Here is a 27,951-nt window from a genome sequence, read left to right as displayed (position 1 = left end):
GGGGGTTAGGGAGGGGGGGCCGAGGGAAGATTAGGGGAAAATGTTGCCTCCTGGTTCCTGGGTGGACGAGCGACAGGGGAGGTAAATCCCAGAGGGGTCCCAAAGATCCACGGCTGAGAGAGTGACACGCTCCAGGGACTTTTGTTCCACAGTGCGAGAGCCGGACCGCTAGTGCGAGCTCTTCGCCTTGCCTCTCCGTACTGCTGCTCCCAGGCCCGGGCCGAAGATGATTCGATTGGTCACATTACTCTGCATGTAGCCTATTAGTGTTCCCGGAAGGCAACAGAGAAAGGGGGAGGGGGAAAAAAAGAACAACACCTTGTCAGAGTTCATTGAAAGAGCTGCTTGTGGGCTGGTGTCCCACAGCTGCTTGTCAGAGAATGAGTATGGGGATAAGATAAGATAAGATAAGATATACTTTTTTCATCTCAGCCGAGAAATTTAAGATAAGGCAACAGGTCAGAGTGTGTGTGTGTGTGTGTGTGTGTGTGTGTGTGTGTGTGTGTGTGTGTGTGTGTGTGTGTGTGTGTGTGTGTGTGTGTGTGTGTACACACACACACTATATACATTATATATACAAATATATACATTATATATTTTATTATTTTATACAATTACATTTATATGTATATATATATGTATATATATGTTATATTTATGTTGCGTATACATGTGTTGGCATGTGCATCTGTGTAAGCATGTCTGAGTGTGTTTGTGTATTTTTCTAAGTGTGTCCACACAGATATGTAGGGGGCACACATGCCTAACTAGCCCTATGCTGGGGACATTTAGCTGTTTGCCCTGGCTGCACTTTCCACAAATATATCATGCATGGGTATTTATTCACATGCAGAGGACCACAAACACATAGCATATATACAAAACCTGGACCTTTGTAACCACTGGTTTAACCTTTTCTTCCCAGCCACGACAATAAGCTCATTGATTAACACGAGAGGGTTAACCAGAATCTAAAGATAAGCTCTTGTTTGTTACTTATAGAGTCAAGGGATGCTCTGTGTTTGAGCCTGTGTCCTTGTTGAGAATGCCGTGCTGGTGTCCTGCTATAGATACATGTGCTCTTAGGCAACCACCACACTTCACCGGGCCTCACAGTGGCCTCACAGTACTTCTTTGTTGACTGTAATAGTATAGCATCGCCCTGTGACTTAAGGTCAGAGGTCAACCCCAGGAGACAGATGTATATACATTCAATGACATAGAGAAATGAGAATATTCCTACGCGCATACGGCCCAAACAAGACAAAACAGATGCAACGAGACATAGTAACTGTTACCAATCAGGATCTGGGACATCCGGTATGGTGATTCAAAAGGATTAAAAGAAAAGCCTTTCAATTTTTTATGTTAAATTATATATAGCATAAACATATGCATTTACACTGACCAATGTACTCCAATAATCAATTTGTTTATGTGTGTGTGTGTGTGTGTGTGTGTGTGTGTGTGTGTGTGTGTGTGTGTGTGTGTGTGTGTGTGTGTGTGTGTGTGTGTGTGTGTGTGTGTGTATGGATGGAACGATAAAATATTTAAACTTGAACAACGTGCGGGAACTTCAGACATTTTTGGGAGTTTTAGTCCTTGTCAATTCTCTCAGTAGAACAGGGTTGAAAAAAAATAAGCAGTACTTGCTTACCTGCTGCTCTCTTTCTAACTCTCCAATAGACTACATCAGCAAATGTTCACACAAACCCTCACGAGTACCTATCATGCATGCCACAAGCACACTGTGGCCATTTTAACACCAAAAACAGAAATAACCCTGAATTTCCTGTTTCAGATGTATGAAGCAGGCCTTTTCTAACGAGATGTGCGGTAGCAACATAAGTAACCTGTGTTAGCTGGTCTCTACCACTAGAGAGAGCACATGGATCAAAGTTAAATATACTACTTCCCTTGGTAAAAGGTCTATGGTACATGTTAAACCACACTGTAGTACTGAATACTATGGTACATAATATTACATTACGGGACTCGCCATGATACATATGGTGTCTAGTCCACTTAACTTAAAGATGCTTTAGGTAGGAATTAAGAACTTTTATTTGTTAGAAAAGTCATTGGCTAGCTATAAGTGAGTGGAATGCCCTGAATGTAAGTATATTTGTTCCAGTTGACTGTGTATGCCTCTGTATGAAACAATTTAGATTTAAGACCATTCACAGCTCATTTCTAACCAATCAGCACTGGGAAATGAGCCCTCTTATGTGGAGAGTGTTCCACTGTTTCTTTGGAATCTGTGCTTTGTGGCACACCTCCTTGACGACCACCTCTCATTTATCGTTGGTTCTCTTCTAGAAGCAGGTCACTGGAGCGCCTCTGCCTTCATTGAACAACAAACTTTGATGCCATGGATGGGGATCCCCTGTCGGAGAGGGAAAGTGTGTGTGTGTGTGTGTGTGTGTGTGTGTGTGTGTGTGTGTGTGTGAGTGTGCGTGAGTGTGTGTGTGTGTGTGTGTGTGTGTGTGTGTGTGTGTGTGTGTGTGTGTGTGTGTGTGTGTGTGTGTGTGTGTGTGTGTGTGTGTGTGTGTGTGTGTGTGTGTGTTTGTGTTGATTTGCACTATCCTTCCTCTCAGAGAAGGTGCTATGTTCTGCTGCTAGCTTTGTCCACTCGCGCCAAAGAGCTTCTCCTCTGTAGAATACCTCAGTAACGAAACAGGAAATTATGTGTAACCCATCCCACCCATATTCAGATTTTGGTTCTTGGCTCAAGCTCTGTGCTGTCTCCCCTCAGAGGTTCTGCCCTAGCATAATAGGAGGGTGGGGTCCGAGGTAAATATGATCTCAACCTCTGGAGTTGGTTCTTACGCTCAAGACGGAATCAAGTTAACTCTGTCCAAGTTAACTCTTTAACGAGGAATACAGACCAATACAGCCTTAGTGCTGGTCCAGTCATCTAGTCATACTGGTACCTCCAGTACAATCTGGTTTACAGATTGAACAGTGTTTTGCAGGCTGTTTAACAGTTACAGCCTCTGAAAACAGCAATTTTATTACTTTATTTATTACTAATATAAAAAAATGGCACAGTTTTAGTCCGATGTTAACATTGATAAACAAATAAATTATCCGGTTCTCAACATCAGATCTAAAACTAGAAATAAAAACAATATTAAACTGTCTAATTATGGAAACTTATCTGATTAGGCATTGTGGAGAAAGTTGTAACAGGATTTCAATACATGGATAATGATTCTACAGTCAGTTCGGTATGGTCCATTTCAATATGCTTTAGGTGTTTTTAAAGACTATGCCTGAATAACTCTATACTGACACATTTGCTGTTGGTTCTTAGACAAAAGTGAGGGTGAAAGTAGCAACAGTAAAATGCAATGATAGCGAGCAGATCTTTGAATCACTTAGTAGCAGACATTTTTTTTCAAAAGACAGATGTCGTCATATGTTACTACCTCACTAATAAGGGATACAATGGGCTTAAAGAAGAGGTTTCACAAAATTCAAAAGTGTGCTCCTTAATAAGAAAGGTGACATAGCTCAGATAAATCAAATGACGTGATTGTGTTGTGACGTGTGGGCAAGAGTGAGGTTACAATCAAAACATGACTGCAGGGTCTAAAGATAACAAATAAGAATATTGTTGAGTAAAGAGAACCCATCTTCAACAGAAGGAATGAGGTGACCCCAGAGAAAAGTTGATGCTCTGTTCATTGTTCCTCATAGAAGTTCAAGGAAGGAGAAGGGAAAAATAGCCTTTAAAGCTACTTGAATGTTTTGAAAGGAACCTGAGTCGGTAGCAAATGCCACTGAAGTCAAGTCAAACCAAATATGAAAACCCACACACACACACACACACACCCCCACACACACACACACACACACACACACACACACACACACACACACACACACACACACACACACACACACACACACACACACACACACACACACACACACACACACATATTTCCTGGTTTTTGAAATGCATACTCATGTGGCAACAGCATGCTGATGTGTTTTATTCATTTATCCATCTTCAGAGACAGTTTGGCTGTAGCAGCCTTCAGACGTGTGTTTGTGTGTGTGTATGTGTGTGTGTGTGTGTGTGTGTGTGTGTGTGTGTGTGTATGCGTCAACTTGCCTCTTGTGGATGTACCCAATCTGTCATTGTAGTATCTATGACCAAATTCCGAAATTATCTTCTCAACAGCAAAAGTCCACGGTGAGGGGAATAGGCACATTCAGACCGTTTCTGTGTTCCTATTAACCAATGTGCTTGCAGGCGTGCATTTGAGCTTAATTTAATTATGTATTTATTGATGCACTCATGACCATGACTGGACCATTTATTTATCCACATACTTAGATTCTAAGCGTAGCGAGCAGATTGCAAAAAAAAAGGCACATAAAACACCTTGTTAGTTGAAATGTGCTTATCATAGGTAAATGTATGCTAGAACATCTAATACTGGGCCATCTGCTACTCTTTTACTTGATCTGCCTCAGTGACTGTCCCATCACTCTCACCATTTTGTGGACTCGACACACACACACACACACACACACGCACACACACACACACAGGCATACACACACACGCACACACACACACACAGGCATACACACACAGGCACACACACACACACACGCACACACACACACACACACACACACACACACACACACACACACACACACACACACACACACACACACACACACACACACACACACAGACAAACACACACTTGGTGTCATTTGGTCCTGGTGACAGCATTTATAAATGTTGATTGCAAACCCAATGCGTTGATTTTAACAGTCTAACTCCCTCACTTCCTTTTTCCATCAGATTTGTGTTGGCAGCAGCCATTGGTCATTGAGCTTCCAGTTCCGCCCTTAAATCAATCCGCCCAATCTAAGGTCAAACGGCCCCCGATCGGCCTGTTAAAATCCATTGGGTCTTCATCCAGGTTCTATCCTGTAGAAAAAAAGAGGGCATGGATATGGACTCTACTGTGTTTTTGGTTTGAGGCTTTACATATCAAAGACTATTATGTTTCAATGTCTTTGGTGGGACTGTATAATGTCAATATAATCGGACATCATAACATAATTGGTTGTAACCCAAAAAAGAAAGAATGCAGCACAGGCTTAACCTTCTGTATAATCCCCTTTTAGGATGTGATAAAACAAGAGCCAGCAACACGCTTCTTCATCGTCCTCATCGCTGTCCTCTTTTGGACCTCATACACATCCATGCAATGGGAGTAAGAATTATCAACTGCCTGGACTGCATCCATCAAGGTCCAGCCTTTATTACTTTGTCCTGGTGAACTTCTGTTTGTATCTGATGACCACTCATTGATTTGTTCCTTGCCTGTTCTAATATTTGAATGGTACTAGCCAGCATAAACCGGTATTTAATATCAATACAGGGTCAACCATGAGTTACTAGTTTATATCCCCTTTAAAACGCATTAAATACATTTTTCTTACAGTTTTTCTGATAGCTCAAAAGTTTTTTTCCACCAAACAGTTATCTAATGAATATCTGTTAGAGAGCATCAATTAAACACTGGTGTGATCAATTCAAAACACTTCCATCAAAATGCTCTTTAGATATGTTTTGCCTTTATGAGGCCATGTTTCATATTCCAATGTATAAAATTGTTTAGAAATAGCTTTCTTTTTTAAAGAAAGCAATTAGATATCGTTAAAGGTGTTGCCATATTGTAATACAATACTGTGAATATATCATAGAAATATTGCATTGACACAATCGTATCAGAATAGGATACAATGCATATTTGTCTATCCAATGAGCTCCAATGGGCTAAACTCACAATCCCAGCTTCCAAGAGTCATACTGTACACCTATAGTTGATGCTGCAACATTGTTCTGACAATACACCAATGTTACATATTTTGGTGAATTACAGTACAGTACTGCAATTGCACTGATACGTAAGTAAAATGAAAAACACAAGTTAGAAAATTCTGAGACTGTCTTTCGGGGATGTAATGATGAAATCAGTCAAAAAAAGGTAACAAAGCAAACATTTTTTTTTACTGTAATGCAGTCAAATGTTCAGCTGAACTGACTGCATAAAAAGCTTTTCGTAGGCCAACAAAAAATAAAAATAAGAATATAAATGAGGTGAAACAGATATACATGTAAATCAGTATGTATCCCACCTCCAATCCTGATCAGGCCAGAGGACCATATCTACAACAAAGTAGAGCTCACAGAGTCTTCTTTAATGCTCTGACAATTAAAGTGTTTTTGCCAGTTGAGTTTGAACAGGTGAGAAGTGAATTAGACTTATTGGTAATTAGTTGTTGCGTTTTGAAGGCCAGTTGGATCCAGGTGAACCAGGTGTGCTAAATGATGAGATTTCTGCTTAGAGTTCAGCAAAAATGTGAAAACAGTGGAGTTGTGTATTTGAGCATCAAGTTTTCAGAATTGTGTGCATAGTTCCATTTTTTGTGTGTATACAATCGAGAAAAACTGTAACAAAACCCTTTTTCTAAAAATGTGTATGCCCTATAATAGCAACATTGATGCCCCTGAAACAAATGTAACTGTCATGTTCTGTCTTTGCCATTTTGGTGTTTAGTGTTCCTTCTCCCCTTGACACCAGATGCCCCTAGACTATTTCCCTCACCTTACAGCTCCAGCCTGCAGTCCCCTCATTCCCCTTAGATGTGCGTCCCTGTCATTATCGTCCCACCTGCACCTCATTCCCGATCACCCTCTCCACATTTATGCTAGTTCACCTCCTTTCTTCCCTTGCCGGTTCTTTGTTTTTTGTCATTTCCGGTCTTCCTCGAGGTTCCCCAATTGTAGTGTTTTTGTTCTGCCTGCTCACAGAACAGAGATATTTTGTTGTTTTATTAAAAATCCTTTAGTTAGAGTCGTCTGCGTTAGGATCTATCCATCGTTGTTGCTGCTGCCCTGCAAGCACTACACCCTGACATCACGTTAATAACCTGGAATTAGAATGCATCTCCATTGCTCAGATTGATATTGGATATGGAGATAATACGCATTATCAGAGTTTCACAATAGATTGTGAAAGTTCTTTGTGAAACTTTTATTTTTAGGTTGCAAATGAAAAAACTTTTTTTGAACATCCGATGCATGGTGGCAGGCTTAGCGAACAGCTGGTGCAATATTTGCTAGAAAAGCATCCATCAGAGCCTGTGTACCCTTATAACCAACTCTCGCTTACTGCTGCCACATCCATGATCTCACTGGTGACTGAATAAATGGGCAAACAATGAGTCATCCACAGTTTGAAAAAAAGGCACAGGGCACCATTTAATTTACCAAGACCAGTACTCGGGGAGAAAGACTGTACAGGATACTGAGCTAGGGTTTCTGGGTGGTGTAGTAATGTTTGAGGACATTTGGTAAATATACGTAACAAATAAAGTTAAATGCATTGGTATATATATTTTGCACATTGTATCACAAAGCACCAACATTTAGTGACTAAAAGGCATTCTATTTTCTTGAAGGGGTTCAGAGTGTGTCACAGATCCCCCACTGATGGGGTTTGACAGATCCCATCACAAATGCTTCTTGGGTGCATTAACACCTGGATATTAATGCATTTGAGGAATATCCCTGGTGTGAAGGGGTCCATGTCTACTGCTATCGGGGTCATTCAAAATTTATAGCACATTCTAAATCGGACGCTCCACAGGGAGTATAATATGCGTTATTTTAGACTTTTATTGAACCATTTACAATTCCAGCTCATTATTGTGTCTGCTTTTATGTTCTCTGTGGATTTCTTTAACTATGGGGCTGTGTGGTGAGATAATGGATTTTATGTCTGTGTATACGTGAGTATGTGTCTATGTGTTTGGGAGTGATTGTATGTGTGTGGGGGGGATGTGAGAGCATATGTGTGTGTCTGTGTGTGTCTGTATGTGTGTGAGTGCGGCCCAGACATTCCAGTGGGAGCATGCAGCAATCTGTCAAGTGAGAGAAAGCTGAAAAAACCTGGAGTTAAGTCATCTGTAACTAATCCCAGTAATGAATGACTGGAAACACAATTTGTGACGAGAGACAGACAGCTATGGCTGCTGGCACATTTTTATAAAATTTTAGGTTTGGGCACGTGGGTTTGTGTGTGTGTGAAAAGTTTTTTGGCAGAAAGAGAATGAGATCCACATATGTAGCTGGGCGAGTGGAGAATGGCTAACCACGGAAGTGACCATGCCAAGGAAACCACAGGGCCAGGAGCCGCTGCAGGCCAAAACAGAAAAGGGGAGAGAGAGCAAATCCAGAGGGAAAGAGACTGTGAAGTGGTATGAGCAGCGGAAAGCTGTACCGTTGAAATAGAAAGAATGAAAGGGTAATATTCTTCTTTTTCGTCACAATTCAAGCAAAAGTGTATCTTTCTGTAAAAGTGTTTGTGATGACGCCATCGTTTGTCATGTGACATAGCCCATGGCATGTGCCCCCACCATTGCAAGGTCTAAAAGGTGCCAGAGTGCAACTACCACTGCTCCAGTGCTACATGCATGCATTGATTCCCCTGCCCGGCAACCCACCCAACTCTGACTATTTCCGTATTTGCTTATTTAGTAGTTTATTATTTAGTATTTGACTTTATATTTCAGCCGATGCTCCATCGGCTAAAATATTTCTCGGATTGCTTTGTTTGTTTATGATATAATAACACATGAATACATTTCTTATTTATCTATTACGCAAGGAGTTATGCAAGGAAACACGCTTGTATTGTTTAGCCGAAAATAAGATAGGTGTCAGGCGGGCTCTTGAAAGAGGACTCAGATGCAGATAGGCGATCAAGCCAAAAAACAAACTTTATTAGGACTCCCTGTCCTATCGTCAAACACGAGCGATCAAAAACTTAACAAAACACTAGAAACAATAATCTCGCTTACGTGGCAAAAACAAGAAACTAGAACTCAGCTCTGTATCTTGGTTCAGGTAGTGACAAGGACAAGGCTGGGTCAGGAGCTGGAGGTACATGGACGGTGTCGAACGAAATACTCTGGCAACAAGGACAAGGGAAGACAAAGCCTACATACACATGAGGAGGGGAGACACAGGTGGAAACAATCAGGGATCAGGGAAGTCACCAGACCGGTGACCAGGTGTGACAATAGGATATAATTATTTTTAATAATGATAATGGCAACAATCAGTGACGTCACTAGGGTGTTTTATTCGGGGCTAAAGCCCTGAATATTATTTAATTAGCCCCGAATCTAATTTGTGAAATGTGAAAAAATAAATAAAAATTATAATAATATTTTTATTCAATATTTATTGGTATATTTACTGGTAACTATGGAATGCGTTAATTCAATTCAGTTTAGAAGTGATGAAATTATTCTAGTCACTAATGGTAGTTAGTTATTTAGAAAGAAACATGGGGATTCCAGGGACATCTCAAAATAAAGTAGCCTAGTCCTTCTAGATCAGGGGTCGGCAACCCTAGGCATGCGTGCCACCACTGGCACGTGGCAGCATAATCATTGGCACACTTATGAAATAATAATAATAATAATTAATAAAAAATCATATTTTCTATTTTATTATTATTGTTCAAAAAATTCACAGCATCAATTTTTTTTTGCACTTTATTCTGTTTTGGGTATTTACTCCCAGTGCAAATATGATCAAATGAGTTACTGAAAGCAGTGTTCTGAAATGGGATAAATTGAGAAGAAAATATTACAAATATTGTTGCAAGTGGCCCGTATTCATCGCCTTCACATGGTTTTGCAAAGCTGTACATGTCTTAAAGATATTGATGTGGATGGTTCCAACATTCTCATCTAATCTTGTTTTTTACATTTCTCACAGTGCAAATATGTTTTTGAATGAGTTTCTGAAAGTGGTGTTTTAAGATGGGACATATGTAATTATAATTTGTAAGCCCATGTAGCAAATATAACAAAAAAAACATTTAAAATGTTCATGCATGATTGTGGACTATATGGAAATAATACAATTCCAGGTCTTCTGGAAATGTTTTTGGTCACTGTGTCATAATTCAGCTTAATATTTAATATATTGTTGCTTAAGGTACACTCATAGACAAGAAAATGTCAAACTGGCACTGCACGTTGAAAAGGTTACTGACCCCTGTTCTAGATAGTCTTTCTGGCAAGAGAATAAACAGTTTAAAAACCTAACCAGACTGTTTACAACCTCAAGTGAATTAACCTATCCTATCCCCAGTCACATCCATATATATATATATATATATATGTATATATATATATATATGTAAGGTCTGTCTCACTTGTATTCATTTTACTCTGAAATACCTTGAGTGGAACTTTAGATGTTTGGGGATAAGCAGCACAGCAGTCAGCTAGCTATTTAAAGCTATAATAAACTGTGTGTTTTATTTATTTAGGTAAGGCTTTATGAAAAACAATGCATGCACAATAAAGCATAAAGAAATATTGCCATTTTCATTTTCCCTATGGGTTAAGACCCAGGGGCCGCATGACAGAAACTTCCTATATTAAGTCCAAGATAGTATTTTTTTCAATTTGGTATTACAGAAACATATCCTATCTTAATTTAGGAATCCTATCTTATCTCAGGTTAAGATATCCTAAGTAGGCGATCCAGGATCGACATTCAGCTTTTATGTCTGTTACCTAGCAACAGATGAAGCTTACGTGTGCATCCAATATTTTTTAACCATCCGTCGACGCAACGGAGACGGCAAGCTCCTTTATTGGTCCTCAAAATCATTTCCGGAATCACTTCTCCGGTTTGACTTTGCACCTTATTTACTTTGTACAGTGTTTGCTTTGCACATTAAGGACCAATAAAACACCAAATACGTTTTGAAAAGCATTGGAAGTTTATTTAAATCACAATTTACATGGTTTGTAATCAACTTATAAGATCAATCGGGCGGCGAATTGCATATCCGACATCCCGACGGAGAACCTTGAATGCTCGAGGGATCACCATAATATTAGCATATGGAGATCGACATATTTCGTCGATCTCCATTAGCCTTACATCTACAAGTTTGCTGCGCTACATGTATTAAAATAACTTCCATCTCGCTAATTTGTAACAGTAAATTACAGTTAGGTGAGCTGATGGGTCGTCGTAAAGTTTATTTGGGATTTTGGTAATATAGGATATTTCTGTAATACTCATTATTTATCTGGAGTTAAGATAAGAACCCTGACTTTAGGATCGGCCGTTCTGTAATGACTTTTGTCCTAAATCCGATCCTAACCCTTGTTACTATAGTTACCAAACGGATAAGATAGGATTTTCGAGTCAGGAAGTTTCTGTAACACGGCTCCAGGCCTCATTACAGAAAAAAACCTAACTTCTGATCCTAACTTAAATGAGGGACTTAAAGATAGAAAAAAATCCTAATTTCCTATTACAGAAGCAGTCCATAACCTGTTGGCCGTTTCCTATCTTATTTTTGGCATCCTATTTTATCTTAATTTGGGTTATCCTAATTGTTCTTTCAATCAGATTTTTCGATCGGCAATCGTCAGGTTATGTCTGTTTCTGTACTCAGAGTGTGCATGAGATTGAGGAAATCTCGAGTTACTTTTAACGTTAACAGAGACTGTTGATAAAGGATCTTTGTTAATAACGGCAAGCTAGTAGCACTAGTACTACGGTCAGGGCGGGTATTGGTACAGAGAACAAGAAGAGGTAGTAATAACGTAGTAAAGTAATTATTCCACCAAATTCTAAATTAAATGTCTTTGCAGGCGATAAAAGGAAATTAAAATACAAATGTAACAAATCATTATGCGGTCTCGGTAGCCTTTTAGCCATCACATTTCTGTTGTGATGTTCCTCGTCTTCATTGTCATACAGACCTACTAGCAGTGCTGCTACCATTTTCTTCTGTTATTGATAGTTATTTTGAATTTATGACAGGGTGTATGGCCACCTAACTTAGGGATCCTAACTTAAGAAATTCCTAATTTAGGATAGTTCTGTAATGGCTAAATTCCTATCTTAAGTTAAGATAGGATTTTTTCCTAAGTTAAGTTAGGAAACCTCCTTCAGTAATATCAAAACCCCTAAATGCCTTCCTATCTCAAGATAGGATAGGATTTCAGAGTTAGAAAGTTTCTGTAATGAGGACCCAGGTCTTTATGAAACCTAGAAACGCCCCAGGCAACCATGGCATTAACCTTTTTATGTAGGCTATTCAATTTTATAAACAAAGAAATAATAATGAATCAGGCATTTGGAAACTCTACTGCATATGGCGATGGTTTCCGACCAAACAACCAACAGTTAGTTCTTTTTTAATATATTGTAACATTTAAGAGACATATTAGTTTTAGTGACAAGTCCACATTGGTAGGACTATTATAATTATATGATGGGAGCTTTTTCCTACCACATTAAACATATATCTTTTTTATTATGGTCACTTGGATATGCTTCCTATTCTGGAAGTTAGTTCAGAACAGAGCAAACCGCTCCCTTTGCAGTCTTTAACTCACCAGGCTCATAGTGATTTATGACATCCATATTACATTGCATATCTACATACTTACATTTTTATGCACCTCTTAATTACATCAACAGCAGCTGCTACCACAGCTGAATTTAACACATGCATTTAACAACCTTTTAACAGCCTAATGCCCTGATTCATATAAAAGAGTTTGGTCTAAAACGCCCATAACAACACGAAAAAAGTGGATACATTATGCTGATTTACCTGGTGCCACTTTAAACATTCATCACTATCATCATCTTCATTTACAAGCCTTAAGTTAATGATGAACAAAACATTAATACACGTTTGTAGATGATAAATAAGTGCTCAGCCTAATAGCTGTACCCATCTGTACCAACTAGTAGGCTGATCTATCCATCATCACGCACATTTGCGTCTGGACACTAATTACCTCCTTTTTTTCATTACAACTCAGAATTTGAAAAAACAAGCAACTTGTTAAAACCCTCCAACAAGGTGTCCGTGAAGGCCACCAGGTATGACGTCGCTTCTTCCAGGGCAACAACCTTGATGGGGGGCTTCCCCAATATTCTCGGTGCGGTGACACGGTTGTGCAGCTTGGTGAGTACTTTGAGTCTGTGCGAGCAAACCAACGCTTAATGGGCAAACCTGGCGGCACCACCAATTCGGAGGCTGCCGTCAGCCTCCATAGTTGCATGGTAGACAGTGCCGTCACGCTTCTGCGAGCGCCAACGGGACAGCATCAGGCCGCAGAGATGAGTGTTTAGCTGTCATAGTGACTGATAGTGACAGTGACACACACACACACTCACACTGGCCTGATTTGCCATAGCGCTGCCTCTAAGCATTTTGACAAGCGAGCGGGGCCAGAGGGGTACCGAATGGAAGGCGCTGGTATTTTTACACCACACCCAAAGGGGCAAAGCGTGTAAATACCCTGTCAGCCTTAAGGATAGAAACTTTGTTCCCGTGCATCGACTCCGGCCAGCAACGGGTTAGGGAGGGATCCCATAACATGGGTTGTGTGTGTGTGTGTGTGTGTGTGTGGACTGTGAAGAAGGAAGTGGTTATTACTCTGCATCTTTCCTGGTTCCTTTTCCAAAGCCAGCTGAGGAAGAATATTTTGATCACTGGCAAGAACAGGCCCACCTTATGTTGGAAGTGACTGTGACTTCTACGCCAAGAAGAAATGATGACAGATCATGGAATGCATTAAAGCTAGTATTTTTGTTTACTAGATGTAATCAAGTTAATACGAATTAACAACCCCAACATTAGCCCAAAGAAATCCCTCGAAGCATTAGAGAGTGCATTTGGGTAGGCCTAACAGGAGATTACCTTTATTGTTCATTTTGGTTATTGTCATATGGTCATCAACACAATTTCGAATAAGCATCTGAACATCACATTTGCGCATCAGATTTTCTGTGCAGGTCAGAACAGTTCCCTACCAGAGTAGTGCAGAGAGGTGGTCTGTTGAAGTCTCGATGGGGCTACAGCTCAGCAGCAACTCTATGGTACCCACAGTAGGCCTTGTGTTTATCCAAGAGCTGCTGAAGATGATGGGGATCCAGACATCACGCACAACCCATTGTCACCCTAAAGGCGACCCTCACCCAGAGTGCTTTGCTCAAACTCCCTTGTGCATGTTGGGAACCGTGAACCATGGAAAGGAAGAAATGGAGTCAACATGTGGGCTACATAGTTCAGGCATACTACAGCACCAGGTGTGATGCCACAGGGCATTATCCCTTCATTTTAATGTTTGGCAGAGAGGCTTCCTGTGGATGTTTGTTAAGGAACTCTTTAGATGGCTTTAAGGAACTAATTATTCTCAGTATGTGGATAAATTAAAGGAAGACCTGACTCAGGCCTATCGGCTTAATGCTGATGCTGCTGGCAAAAATCATCAAAGAAATAAGAGGGCCTACGATTGTAGCTAACCCCAGCCAGATAAGAGTGAAGCGCACTCATGTTTCCAAAAGCCTATACTTTTCCTTCCGTTACACCTTTTCTCCAAGAAACACAGAAAGAGCTACAGGACACATACAACATAAAATGAGCTCTTAAAACCATAAAACATTTTATGCAACATTACTTTCATCTATTCAAACTTTTCCCTAGTAGCTAATGTCAAAGAGCCAGCAAACCCTAAGTACTAACAATTGTTAGTACTTAGCACTTCCTTTTTTGAACATCCTTACTGTACCAACAGCGATATATTTTTTCGTTTGCTCAAACAATGGGTTCAGTGGCTCTTTATCATGACTGTTTAGATAGCAATACTGTCAAACACTTTTTCATAGTCAGCTCAGCTAACATACATATAAATGTTCCCATTCAGAACAATTCAGGTATTTTTACCATTCCGCCCATACTAATATAAACAGAATTTTTACCTGGGTCTGGCTGATGCTTCATCAACCACTTTCAGAGTCCATTTCCATTTACCTTGTATCTCTTAATAGACCACGTGTTGAACCTTTAACAATCTCGAGTCACATCTAGCACAGCCCTATTCTATAAAAAAGATTACTCATAAATAAAAGCCTTCAGGGAGTGGTTACCTTATTAATAAATATTTGTAATAAAACTTCCTAAGAGTAATTTACAATGATGACAGAGTAGGCAGCCATAGGCTAGAGATTGGAGATAAGGGGAGAGCAGCTGGAGCACATTCCTGTAAGTCGATAGGAATGTAGATAAATTACACAACTTGCCATTTTTAAAGAACAACCTGAGAATGGAAAATAAGAAAGAAGAAATCCATCCTGATTACTCCATGCCATTTGGCCACTGGTGATAATAAATCAGTTGCCAAAATGCAACTGGGGGTTGCTAAATGAGGAGGGATTTAAAGAATCTCCGGTTTGGCTCAAAACTTGGGCCGAAACCAGGTTTTGCATTACAATTAAAATCTTGGGGTTACTTATTTTAAAAGAACCCATAATACAGGATATAGATTTGGACAAAAAACTGAAGGAGATGTCATCAGGGAGAACAGTGTCAAGTTAATACGAGTTGTTGACCACTGCAACCTTTGAAAGCCTATCCTCTATCCAACTGCTCACATTTTCACTGTGAGCAGTGAAATGTGAGTGTGTCTCCATGAGTTAGTATTTGCGTGTGTTTGTGTGTGTGAGTTTGGGTGTGTAGAGTGGGTTCGTCTTCCAAAATGCACTCACGGAAATAACCTTGAGTTCATGAAACTTTCATTAGTTAAACTTTTACTTAATAATACATTATTCCTCCAGTCTGGAAAGCACATACAGTAGTCTCAAAGAGTCACACACATGTTTTATACAGTCCCGTTTGAGCTGATTGAACTACACCCTACTATGTCTCACTACTATGCCTATCCTCTATCCAACAAAAATGGGAGCAGGACTTGGGATTACCCTTGAGTAATGCACAGTGGGATACTGTTACCAAAAAACACAACAGCCATATCCAAATGTGTGAGATATACAATTATTCAAATACAATTTTTGCACAGGGTTTATATACACCAAGCAGATTAAAGAAAATGGAAAAGTCCCTCTCCCATTTGTGTTGCCATGGTTGCTTAGAGGCAGGAACATTGATACACCTAATGTGGCAATGCCCCTCAGTAAAGAGTTTTTGGAAAGATGTGATCTATATTGTCTTCTATTCTGAAAGTTTAAATACTACTGTACAAATTTGCCTTTTAGGCAGTAGAATAGAAAACATTAAGTCAACTCTTAGTCACCACATCATAGCTTTACCCTTTTTGTCAGTGAAACTAATTATTATGATGAATTGGAAAATATCTAAACCCAATTGCTTCAACATTGACAATTGGTCAAAGGACTTGATGGATCTCCTGTCATTGGAACGGGCAACATTAGTCCTCAATGAAGTTGACCGTGGGGATGAAGGACCCTGGATAAGACTATTCAAGAAACTGGGCATTTAAATTAATTTATTGAATATTATGGATCTGCACTCCTCCTCCATGTTCTGTGAGTTTGTTATCTTGTGATGTATGTAAATGAGGTTTGAGATTGTTTAGTTTTTTTGTTTAAGAAAATAATAAACATATAAAATAAATAAACAAACTTGATCCGAAACCCAGAGAAGACGCCCTCACTCGCCTGCTATCACATCTGAAAACAACAACAAAAAACCCTTTTGAACCCTCATAGAGGCAAAGATAAAAAGAGGCCTATGACAAATTCTGGATCATAAACTACCAAAGAGGAAGAGGACAGCATGCTTGCCTGGTTGAGGACCCATCGAAGAGAGGATGCAGAATTTGGTAACGGAAGCAACAGTGACACAGTTTTCTCTGAACTTAGGTCTGCCGAATAGGCATACGCATACCTAAAAAGTCAGCTAAGGCCACGTTTATACGTAGCAGGGTATTTATAGAAACGAATATTTCCCCCCCTCCGTTTTCAAAAAAGTTGTCATTTACATTAAAACGCAGAAATACGCCCTCGAACGGCATTATAACTATGCCAAACCTATGGGCGGCAGTGTAGGGAGAAGGATAAAGCCATGCAGCCAATCAGAATCCTCAGAATCAACAACAAGAACTAGTTCCCGGAAGTAAGAGTGCTGGTTGATGGTGTCACCACCCTAGACTGTAACTTACCACTGTGAGCAGTGAAATGTGAGTGTCTCCATGAGTTAGTATGTGCGTGTGTTTGTGTGTGTGAGTTTGGGTGTGTAGAGTGGGTTCGTCTTCCATAATGCACTCACGGAAATAACCTTGACTTCATGAAACTTTCATTGGTTAAACTTTAACTTAATAATCCATTATTCCCCCAGCCTGGAAAGCACATACAGTAGTCTCAAAGAGTCACAGTGTGATGTTTTATACAGTCCCGTTTAAGCTGATTGAACTACACCCTACTATGTCTCACTACGACAATTGCACTGTATCTCATACTATCTCTCCCTCTGTATTTTTAGAGATAGACCGAGTGATGTGCTGAGAGTAGATATGTTATTAACCTATAAAATAAGATGTTTTGTGTGAATCTCAATGGAGCATAAAGCATGCATATGTAGACTTTCTCTTCCCTCCCTCCTCCTTTCTATTAAGCTCTCTTCCTGCCCAAGAGAAACAGGCATCCCTAATTGCCAGTTCTCCTAAATACTCAAGACCTATTTACCCGTTGATAAATTGGTGCCATAAATACCAGAGCCACCATTGGGAATCACCGGTCTAACCCCTACATACTCCTTATTGACTTGTATCTGAATTAAATATCTACCCCCTACATGCTCCTTAATAACTTGTATCTTAGTTAACTGTCTAACCCCTACCTGCTCCTTAATAACCTGTCTCTGAATTCGATGTGGTCTGGCAAATTAAACGGCTTTGACAAGGGTATAACAAGGAGGGCGACAGAATTTAAATGAGGAGAAACACAAAAACTTGAATAAAGTGCGAAGATTGGAAGGAGATATCGAACTCAAATATATATATTTTTTATAAATGAACAAATTATTACACAGACTACATACAGTTTGAATTAACATCACACACCACATTTGTTATCCCAACTCATGCGCTGGTGTGTGTTGGTATATGCTGGTATTTGGACGCCAAATGCTCACAGTGCACACGTGGGGAAGAAAAACAAAGTAAAAAGTGCAAAGGATTGTGGAAAAAATGTTAAGTGTCTCACTCACTTCATAACTTTCCTTTGTCCAACCACCAGTCTTTGAAATAAGCTATTCCTGTCATACTAGGAGAGCCTTAGCCTGGCTCCGCCCGCCTAAGTACTTCCGCTCAATTAGAATTTCCCCTCTGTACAAATTAAATGAAATAAAGTGAAGTACGAGAGTCTGGTAGAACCAGGCTAGGAGAGCCTCACTTTAGTAGTGCATCTCTCTCTCTCTCTCTCTCTCTCTCTCTCTCTCTCTCTCTCTCTCTCTCTCTCTCTCTCTCTCTCTCTCTCTCTCTCTCTCTCTCTCTCTCTCTCTCTCTCTCTCTCTCTCTCTCTCTCTCTAATTAATGTGTATTCTTGTGATGCTGAGGGAGATGGAATCAAATTAGAGTGCCCCCCTTTTTCTCTGACAGACTTGAATAGTGTGACCTTTTCTATGGCTGGTTGGTAAAGCGTGTCTTCAGATTACCTCCCAGGGACGGATCGCGTAACTTCCGGTTGGGCCAGAACACCAAATTGATAATCTTGTAGGTCATTTAGGCCTTCTTTCATATAAAAAAACTGCAATACTCGTCATCACTGTCTGTTGGGCTAGGCCCTGGGAATCCAAACTTATACTTTTAATAAGTCATTTACAACAGAATGAAACCCAATAAACCACCAATGTGTGCAGGGTCCGGGAGGGTAAATTGGGGTTCTAGCTCACGCGCGGAAATATAAAAATGTGTTGCTCCAAATAAGCAACAAAGTCAGTAACGTGTCAACTGTGTTGTCTGTGTTGTTCTAGGCCTACTAAGCAGCGGACGCTTGGTGGTGACGTATTATGACGTGATGACGTATGTACAAGAGCCTACCGTGGCCAGGCCACAATTGCGATTGCCTAGTGTGAGTACAGGCCAGAGAACAATAGGGGACAGTTGAGCACGGTTGGGTGTGAAAACGGCCAACGGCCACGGCCAGATGGCCTGAAATCGGCTTTGTGGCCTTACTTATCTATTCAATTGCAAATGTACTGGCTGGGGGAGGGGAGGTGTGGCAGAGAGAGAGCGATTGAGAAACAGACCATTTATGCCGCTTTTCCACTGCATGGTACCAGCTCGACACGACTCGACTCGACTCGACTCAGCTCGCCTTTTTTGCGTTTCCACCGCGAAAACATGGTATCTGGTACCTGAAGTGGCTGCTTTTTCTAGTACCGCCTCGCTCTAGGTTCAAAGCGGCTGAGCCGATGCTAAAAGGTGACGTCGGCAGACGGCCGGCCACTGATTGGCCAGAGAGTGTGACGAAGTCACGAGAGCGACATGGCAACCATGCTGGTAACAGCCATAGCAGCGCCGCAGCCAACATATTCCACTTCTTCAACATGCCAGCTAATAATACGAACACGAATACCATCGCATCGATGTTCTCCATTGTTGTTATGTGGGTTCTGTCCATGTGTGGGTTACGTAGGTGTTGTTTGCGTCGCGTACAAAAATACGTCACGGCCCTTTCGCGCAGCCGACCCCGCCCACGTCCCGGAGGTACTATTTGCGGTGGAAAAGGACCCGCGCTGCTACCGTGTCGAGTCGTGTCGAGTCGTGTCGAGTCGTGTCGTGTCGAGTCGAGCTACATGTGCGGTGGAAAAGCGGCATTAGTATTCAGTTCCCAGGCAACTTCTTCTCATGAGGCAGGAGCTGACCAGACAAACATGATACTTTTAAGACTAAGCCATACACAAAGTATCAAATATATTAAAGAATAGCAAATCATTACGCTTGGATGAATGAAATAGTATTTTTTTTATTAAACAATGAGTGAGACAACGTGTGTGTGTGTGTGTGTGGGTGTGTGTGTGTGTGTGTGAAATGCATTATTTATTGCTCATTACTTTTGGAATGCGTCACTGCCCAACACTGCAAATAACCAAATTACTTGGGTTTTAAATAGAGTATAGAGTTTATTAGAGTATAGAGTACATTGACATTCAGTAAGTCTGTAAAAAAGAAAAACAAAAAATACGGCTGACTTTAAATGAACTAGGAACTGGATGAAAAAAAAAAGTCTTTCGGGACAGCAGTCTTTTTTTTATCTTCCGGTTTCATCAAAGTCTAATCAACATTCACAGCAGATTATCTTAGCAGGCTCACTGCATTTCCCACAGACAAGTCGCCTACATGACTCACAGACGTCAAAGGTTTTGTTCCCACTACATCTGGCGACTTGACACTTTTTCCTTTTGGTAGGTGGGGATAGAGTTTCAATCAGAAGTCGCCTACGTGCCACTGGTGCTGCCACTGATGACACAGTCCTGGCCATTCTCTGAGGCGCACACAGCTGTATCACAAGCTCCAGAATAAATCTCTTTCTGGTCATGTTGACGTCCATGCACTGTTTGTACAGAATGTGTGCATTGATTGCAGCCAGGTCTAGGATGTTGTAGAACACAGCTACAGGCCAACGCCTGGTCCCTCCCTTTACTGAATACAAGCGTGCCATCTGGTCCATAACATCAACGCCATATTTAGTGCTGTTGTAGTGGGATACAGTTTCGGGCATTTTCTTGGGGCCATTGTCAGTTGAAACTGTCTGGTGCATTGTGCTGAGGAGGCTGACGTTTTTGCGTGGTTTTCCCTGGTAAATGGTGAGTGTGGCTTCCCCAGCCCTCAGCACATTGGAGGAGAATCTTTCCATCTGTGCCTTTGTACACGGGGGCATCTCTCGTCTGATTCTATTCATTGTGCCAACAATGGTGGTTTTGTGCGCCAAAAGAGTGTTTGCCAGTGGTAACGAGGTAAAGTAATTGTCTGTCGTTACATTTCTTCCTTTCTCCAGGAATGGCTCCATCAGACGAAGCACAACATTGTCTGATAAGTGCTGTCCAGATGGCCTACTGTTGTCTTTCCCTAGATAGGGATGGGCATTCAACATGTATTTGGTTTCAACATCAGCGGCTACCCAGAATTTTATGCCACATTTATCCGGTTTATTAGCCATGTACTGTGTGAAACGACAGTGCGCCTTGGTGGGGAACAATTGTTCACCAACTGTTATGTTCTCCCCAGGCGTGTAAGAAGCAGTGCTGTTTTTCACAAATCGATCAAATGTCTGATATCATGGCAAATTTGTCCTCCATTTGTCCTCTATATTTTTCTCCAAAAAAACAATTACACAGGAATGCATAAAAAATGCTCTATAATATCTTTCCCGGTCTGAAAAAAAAAAAGGTATGAACACAGGGTGGTACAACCGACATATTTAGGAAAAGTCAGGAAAGTAGGGATTTGGAACGTGATCGAGTGCAAAGATACATTTTATTTTAACTCACAGGGGTCATTTGACCCCTTCGACGGCTGTTCTAGTGTTAAATAGATTCCCCATTCCATCTTTATAATGAAAGAACTATTATGAACTCAGTAACGGAACTAGTGGAGTTCCCGCTGAGAAGGAGGAAGGACCTCTCCCACATCAGGGGAGGTGCTGTTGGGTGTGGTGCTGGAGTATTACTATGACTATGAATAAGCAAATGATTCAGATTTGAGGCTACAGGTTTGAATGCTTTTTCGTTGGACGTGAATTTAAAATGAATAAAATGTATGCATGCGTCGTTTGTATAAATTAGCTTTGTTTTGTGCTTTCACAAATAGGTTTTCAGATGTCTCTTTTCTCTGGACAGTGGAACCAAGTTTACGCTAAAACCTAAACAATTACAGCAGTTCCTACGTTACATTACGCACATTAAGTTGTTATGGCAATGGGTTTACTGTTTGATTTGGATTAAAAGCTGGCTGAATTGAAGCATCCTTTCACAGGAACAAAGAATCAATCATTTAAAAAATACCGCTCATTGTTCCACATGTTTGAAATACGTGGTGGGTATTAAAATCGATATTTTAAGTTATTTCATAACCAGAAAATACACTGTACCCCAATTATATTGGAAGATAAACGTTGAGGTTCATCATATCAGGGTTTTGCAGAAACATACAAATAACTGTATTCTCCTGTGGTGTCTGGGTTGTACCTGCAGTCGAGTGACGCAGTCGTCCTTCAACTGTGAAATACTGTTCGGCTTCCGGTCATTGCGGAATCAGGCTCAAATACCTCTCAAAATGAAAATAGATGAACACTGGGGTGCTTTGCTTATGAATCGGCAGAGTCCCCATCCCTGACTGTTTTTACTTACAACTGGCAGGGATGGGGAAGTGTTAAAGGAAGTGTAAAAGGCCAATAAAGCACTGACCTCTGAGAGGGTGAATGATGTACATGTTCCGGCAGATCAAAGAGATATCAAATAGAGTGAGAGGTATCAGGGCTGTGATGACTATGAACTCCACTGTCTGCCTCGGAGGGAGCCATCCTACGGCCCCCCAGCCCACCCCACCCAAGCCCCCAATTCAACCTGCACCCTCTCCTGTGGGCATGAAAGGTATGTTGTGTGTTTGTGTGTGTGTGTGTGTGTTTGGGGGCCGGGGAAGGGGGGTCAGAGGGCTGGATTAGCACAATGCTACGTTCACCCCTGTCAGGGCGACTACCAGGGGCTCAGCTTACGTCTCTGTTGAGCCTAACAAAGCAGGCATTTGTGCCCCCACACCCCCCCATATAAAAAAATAAAAAAACAACACACAAGCTTGTCATTACCTCTCGTTTCCATTACCACCAGAGAGCCACACTGACCCAGGATTATATGGACTACAAAACAGCCCTTCTCAAAAGGCCTTTCTGCTGGGGGATGGGGAGGGGCCTACAGATATCTTCCGAGTGTCTTAAGGAAGTATCTATGTAGACTATGTTATAGATTATGACAACAGCTGAAATAAGGTCCAAAGGTACGGGACTGGGGCTCTTGTTGTTTGCCAATCGGCCACAGTTTTAAAAGGTAATTGCCACAATAATAAAAAGTAATGGAGCTAAATCCGTTCCCACTGAATGCATGATGGCAATTGGGCCCGGGCGCGATAGGCAGTGTTCTCCTCAATAGGTGTACTCTAAGAGAGTCTGGGAACTGGCTTGTAGACAACAGCTGACACACGCATGCATGCACACACACACCCACACACGCATGCACACACACAAGCACAAACGCACACACGCAGATGCACCAACACACTCAACACATGTACACACACACAAAAAAAAAAATAGCTATGGTAACAAAAGCGACAACTAACTAACATTTAGTTTACAGATGGAAAATTGCAAATGTTTTAGTCAATGACATTAATGTATTTTCACAATTGCACTCAGTATTGAACTTGTATTTTGTCTTGTATTTTATGTTGGAACTGTGTAGGCCTACTGCTGTCCATCTTGGCCAGGTCTCTCTTGTAAAATAAATGTTCATCTCAATGAGACTAACCTGGTTAAATAAAGGATATAGGCCTAATAATAAATATAGCTGCGAGCAGCAATGTGGGGGTCAAGCATAATGGGACTTCATAAACTAATTTTGCTGGACGGACGTAATCGGCTAGGTGGCTACATGACGACCGTCTCGGTAATCGGTAATACCGACAGCCGGTGGGATGAGCATTATGCGAGTACGCGTCAATGTTTACCAAATGGGAAAATGACCCCACCTAGGGTTGATTTTTATTCTAAAATAAAATATATAGTTAACCTAAATAATTTGCAGGTATTGCTCTGTAAATTAAATTGAGAATATAGCTGATGGATATGCATGCTATTTTGAATACGGCAGCGTTTGCCAGAGATGTGACCTTCCGCGATCTGATCGCATTTCTCTAGGCGGATTACACAGTGCCATGTTGCCAAACTATGATCGTGCAGCTGGAGAAAATGTACAGCGAAGAAGCAGCCTACCTCCGTGAGATCCTGTCCTTAGCGGAGAAAGTTGCTTGGAAAGCGTTGATTGCGGAGTGCAATCCTGCAGACCCGCTCAATACCAGAGAGGCACACTGCGGGAAACATAAAAACGAAAATATCTGTGTACGTTCAATTAAATGGTTTTTTATCTTAAACAAATTCCGTTGCAAAGAGGAGGCGAGCAGGATCATTATCCTAATTAAAAAGAGTTAGTATAGTCAGCCAACGCTGACACATTTTGCCAATTGTAAATTGACATGAGATATCCCAGCTGGCATTCGACTGACTGACGTTTAAATGTGGTTGAAATAATGGCGATGTAAAAACATTGATTCAACGTCAAAACAACTTTGAACACCAAATAGTTGAAATGGTGTTGTTAATTCACTATGGATTCAACATTTAAATATCAACAATTTTTGAGTTGTATGTCAAATCAACATTATTTTTACAACCATGTCTATTAAACATTTTTTTGCTATATATTAGTAGGAAAATAACATTCCAACATCCAAACAATGCTGACCAATTAACTGTTGAAAAAGTGTTGATACATGAATAATGATACAACGTTGAAAGATCAACTCTGAATTAAACGTTTGTTGAATCGTGATAAAAGCACTTTCTACATCTCCCGGCGTACTTTAGCTGCGTTTACATGGACACATCTGATCCGCATAGATTTCTATGCGGAATAGAAAATGATCATATTGTAGCGACCCTGGGACAATTAAATAGTTTGTGTGTTATGTGTTGCATTGTATTTCGTTGTCCGTTATGCCAGTTGTTCTATGTGCATGTATTGTAATGTTCTTATTGTCAATCAGGGTGGGGGCCTGCACGTGAGTGAGACCGTGTTGGGGGTTGCCGGGGTAACCAGGGTTTGTTTTGGTTGTCGGTTGTCTGCCGTTGGTTATGTTTCAGTGAACTGGTTTTGGTTGATTAAAAACTACGATCAATTACTAATGACTCAACATCATTATGTCACCGGCGAGGTCGTTACAATATATACGCCTCATTCGGAATACAATTATCTGTTCGGCATAGAATTCTATGCCGAATAGAAGAGGTGGTGTAGTCCGTTTTAATCGACATACACTCATTCCGAATAGATTGGGGTTTAACTTAGAGCAGCTGCAGTAGTTCGCAATTGGTCCACTGAGCTCCGTCTGTACTTTTAAGCACACCGAACTTGACCGCTGTCAAGGAAAGTGGATTTATTGCCTGATTCACGTCTTTGTTATCATTCCGTAAAAGTAGTCCCGTAAGCGTGTCCGGTTGCTAAGCGACGGGACATGGGTGTTTATTAATGACTGCTTGCATATAGTAGTGTCCCCGCGCGTCCGAGATAACTTTAAATGAGTAGGCTACTACTAGTACCTTTGCAGGCTGAACGTTAAAATACTTCTTAACTTAGAGAGACCACTCTCTACCACCAGTCTTGGCTGGGGACTCGCATTCAAATTCCTCTTGTTTGCGGCGGAGGTGGGGGGTAAATATAAAGATCAGACGAGAAATTGACGTAGCTGTGCTGTCCTCCTTAATTGAAGGAGCAGGCAGAGAAAAGCCCTCACCTGCTGTGCTTTCATTAAAATCAAATTCACAATGCCAAATAGTGATAACGCGTCCATTATGTCGCCGCCGGTCCAGAGATGTGTCAGGTGTGCCGTGTGCGAGAGACATATCGGACACTTTTGTTACTGCCATGTATACAGTACATTCGGATCACATTTTAGAAAGATCTATTCCGCGTAGAAATCTATGCGGATCAGATGTGCCATGTAAACGCGGCTACAGACCGGAAAAAAATTAGGAGGACCGAAAATTCTAAATGTCTCCGGTTAGAATGACCAATGGAAATAATTCTCTGCACAATTTGAATTGTGTTTAAATATGCTACAGTGGTCATTTCTTTAGCCAATTCATGTAAAACAATCAGGGTTTTGAGGCCCGACCCGGCCCGCGGGGGTCGGGCCGATATTTCCCACCATTATCCTCGAGCCGGGTCGGGCCGCGCCTTTGATCGAGCGAAATCTATGCCATAAACAGAAATATGACAGGCCTTTATGACACGGGTCTTCTCTATGCCGTGGAACGCTCCGTTCACTTGCATGGGTAGTAGTCCGGTAACTTGTCAACCCCAGCCTCTTCGGTTGCTAAGCGACGTCAACATCTTTTGCAGACTATTTCACTGCTGATAAACACTACGAATATGTGAAGTAATTTTTTCGTTTTGGCAAGTAGCCGTGTAATAAGCAGGATAATGTATAGAACGTCAGGAGGAGTGAGGAGGAGTCAGCATACGACCGACAGGTCCGGCGACGTTCTATACATTATCCCGCTTATTACACAGCTACTTGCCAAAACGAAAAAATAACTTCACATGGTGTGTCTTTTTACAATTTATTTATTACCAGCATTCGTTGATCAGCAGAGAAATAGTCAGACGTTTACGTGCAACCGAAGACGCTGAAGTTACCGGTCTACTTGAGGAGTGATACCAAAGACGATAGTTATGATATTATAACTCTAGTTCTATGATTGTAGACTTCGCCTTATGGGCTTGTCCCAAAAAAATAAAAATACAATTCCAACGCCACCGTCCGTGTATATAACGCGGCGCAAACCGCCGCCCATCCTCCACGCTATTCTTTCAGCATTTGGAGGGTACAGCAGGTGGGAAACTAGACGGCTACGCCTACAATCATAGAACTAGAGTTATAATATCATAACTATCGTTCTATTTCATGTAGGCTACGCCGTCTAGGCTTCGCCTTATGGGCTAAGGTGAAGCTGCGAGCGGAGCCCAATCAATGTACTCCTGCTGGACCCCAGTCAAGAAACTTAAGTCACCAGGGCACACAAGACTCAACAAAGCCGAGGAAGTGCAAAACACAACAGCTTAATAAAAAACGAATTCCTCCTAGATCAAGCAAGGCGATGATCAAGAGAAAGAAGTGAGTCTGCAAAGACTCCGGCCCCAACCCGTCCTTCATGGAATCCATGAAAGTGAAGGAAAAAAAAAAAAAAACGGCGGGAGTGCCATACTGGCAGACAAACTAACTCGTCAAACGGCGAACCAATAGGAACCTTTCTACTCCGCTTTCCATTTGAAAAACGGAGGGAGAGAAATACTGGCATTCAAGTCCAACTCGCCATCCGGCGAGAGGAATTTCAACGATGCCGCTTAAAAGAACATGCCTTCATTCCTAAGCCGTAGAAGGGGCACCGGACATCAACACAGAGTTGCCGAGTGAGCCCCTGGACATGTCTAACATGTAGAAACGAACAAAGGGGCCTGGGGAAGACCAAGACGCAGCCGCGCAAATGTCTTCCACCGGACCGCCTCTGAGTAGAGCCGTTGAAGTGTCGAGTGAGCTTTAACGCCCAACGGTGGCGCTAACTGTACGTCCACACCAGAAGCAGAAACTCACCTGTCTCCCAGCCATGGTTCCAGAAAATGGAAATCACAGTCAACCGCGAAGGTCTCTTGTTATTCGTGTCATCGGCAGAGCACTGTCAATCACGCACAGCCCGGTGAACGGCACATGTGATTGGAATGTACGTCAGCCGAGAGCAACCAATAGGTTTAGAGGTAAAGCACTTTGAGTCTGCCTTGTGTATGAAAAGTGCTATATAAATAAAGTTGCCTTGCCTTGCCTTGCCTTGCCTTGCCTTGCCTTGCCTTGCCTTGCCTTGCCTAAATGGTCCCGCCCCCAGGAACGTTTTTGTTTTTTTTCAGATTCAACTGTCAGGAGTTTCAAAACGAGTGCGCGTCAGAACACTGCCAATATTCACGTGACTCAAAGCTTGCGCCTGTGTGGTCAAATCTCTGAAAAGTCAATGCTGATAGTCAGTTCTGAAAAAATACGTTGCAATGGCGTAAACGTACACCTTTACAAGTTTTTAAAACTAAATATACAACCTTTCAAAACTTATTTCTCAATGTATGAACACCTGTTTGCAGAATCCCATTTACAAGGTTTCAAAACCGGGAAACAATGAAATACACTGTTAGAACAGTGCCAGACTTGAAA

The 27,951-nt window shown here is 41.3% G+C and overlaps 1 long non-coding RNA gene across 1 annotated transcript; it reads right to left on the bottom strand.

Annotated features, from left to right (window-relative positions):
* Positions 1-10: 10 nt before the first annotated feature.
* LOC130405489 (uncharacterized) lies at positions 11-27,579 on the bottom strand. The gene is made up of 3 exons (XR_008904344.1): positions 27,349-27,579; positions 23,912-24,006; positions 11-260 (listed from the first exon to the last, which is right to left on the bottom strand). It is a non-coding gene; the product is annotated as an uncharacterized LOC130405489 (long non-coding RNA).
* Positions 27,580-27,951: the final 372 nt, after the last annotated feature.

This window comes from Gadus chalcogrammus, chromosome 16, assembly GCF_026213295.1.
Source record: "Gadus chalcogrammus isolate NIFS_2021 chromosome 16, NIFS_Gcha_1.0, whole genome shotgun sequence".
Classification (NCBI taxonomy): Eukaryota; Metazoa; Chordata; class Actinopteri; order Gadiformes; family Gadidae; genus Gadus; species Gadus chalcogrammus.
This window is presented reverse-complemented; position numbering and strand designations above follow the sequence as displayed.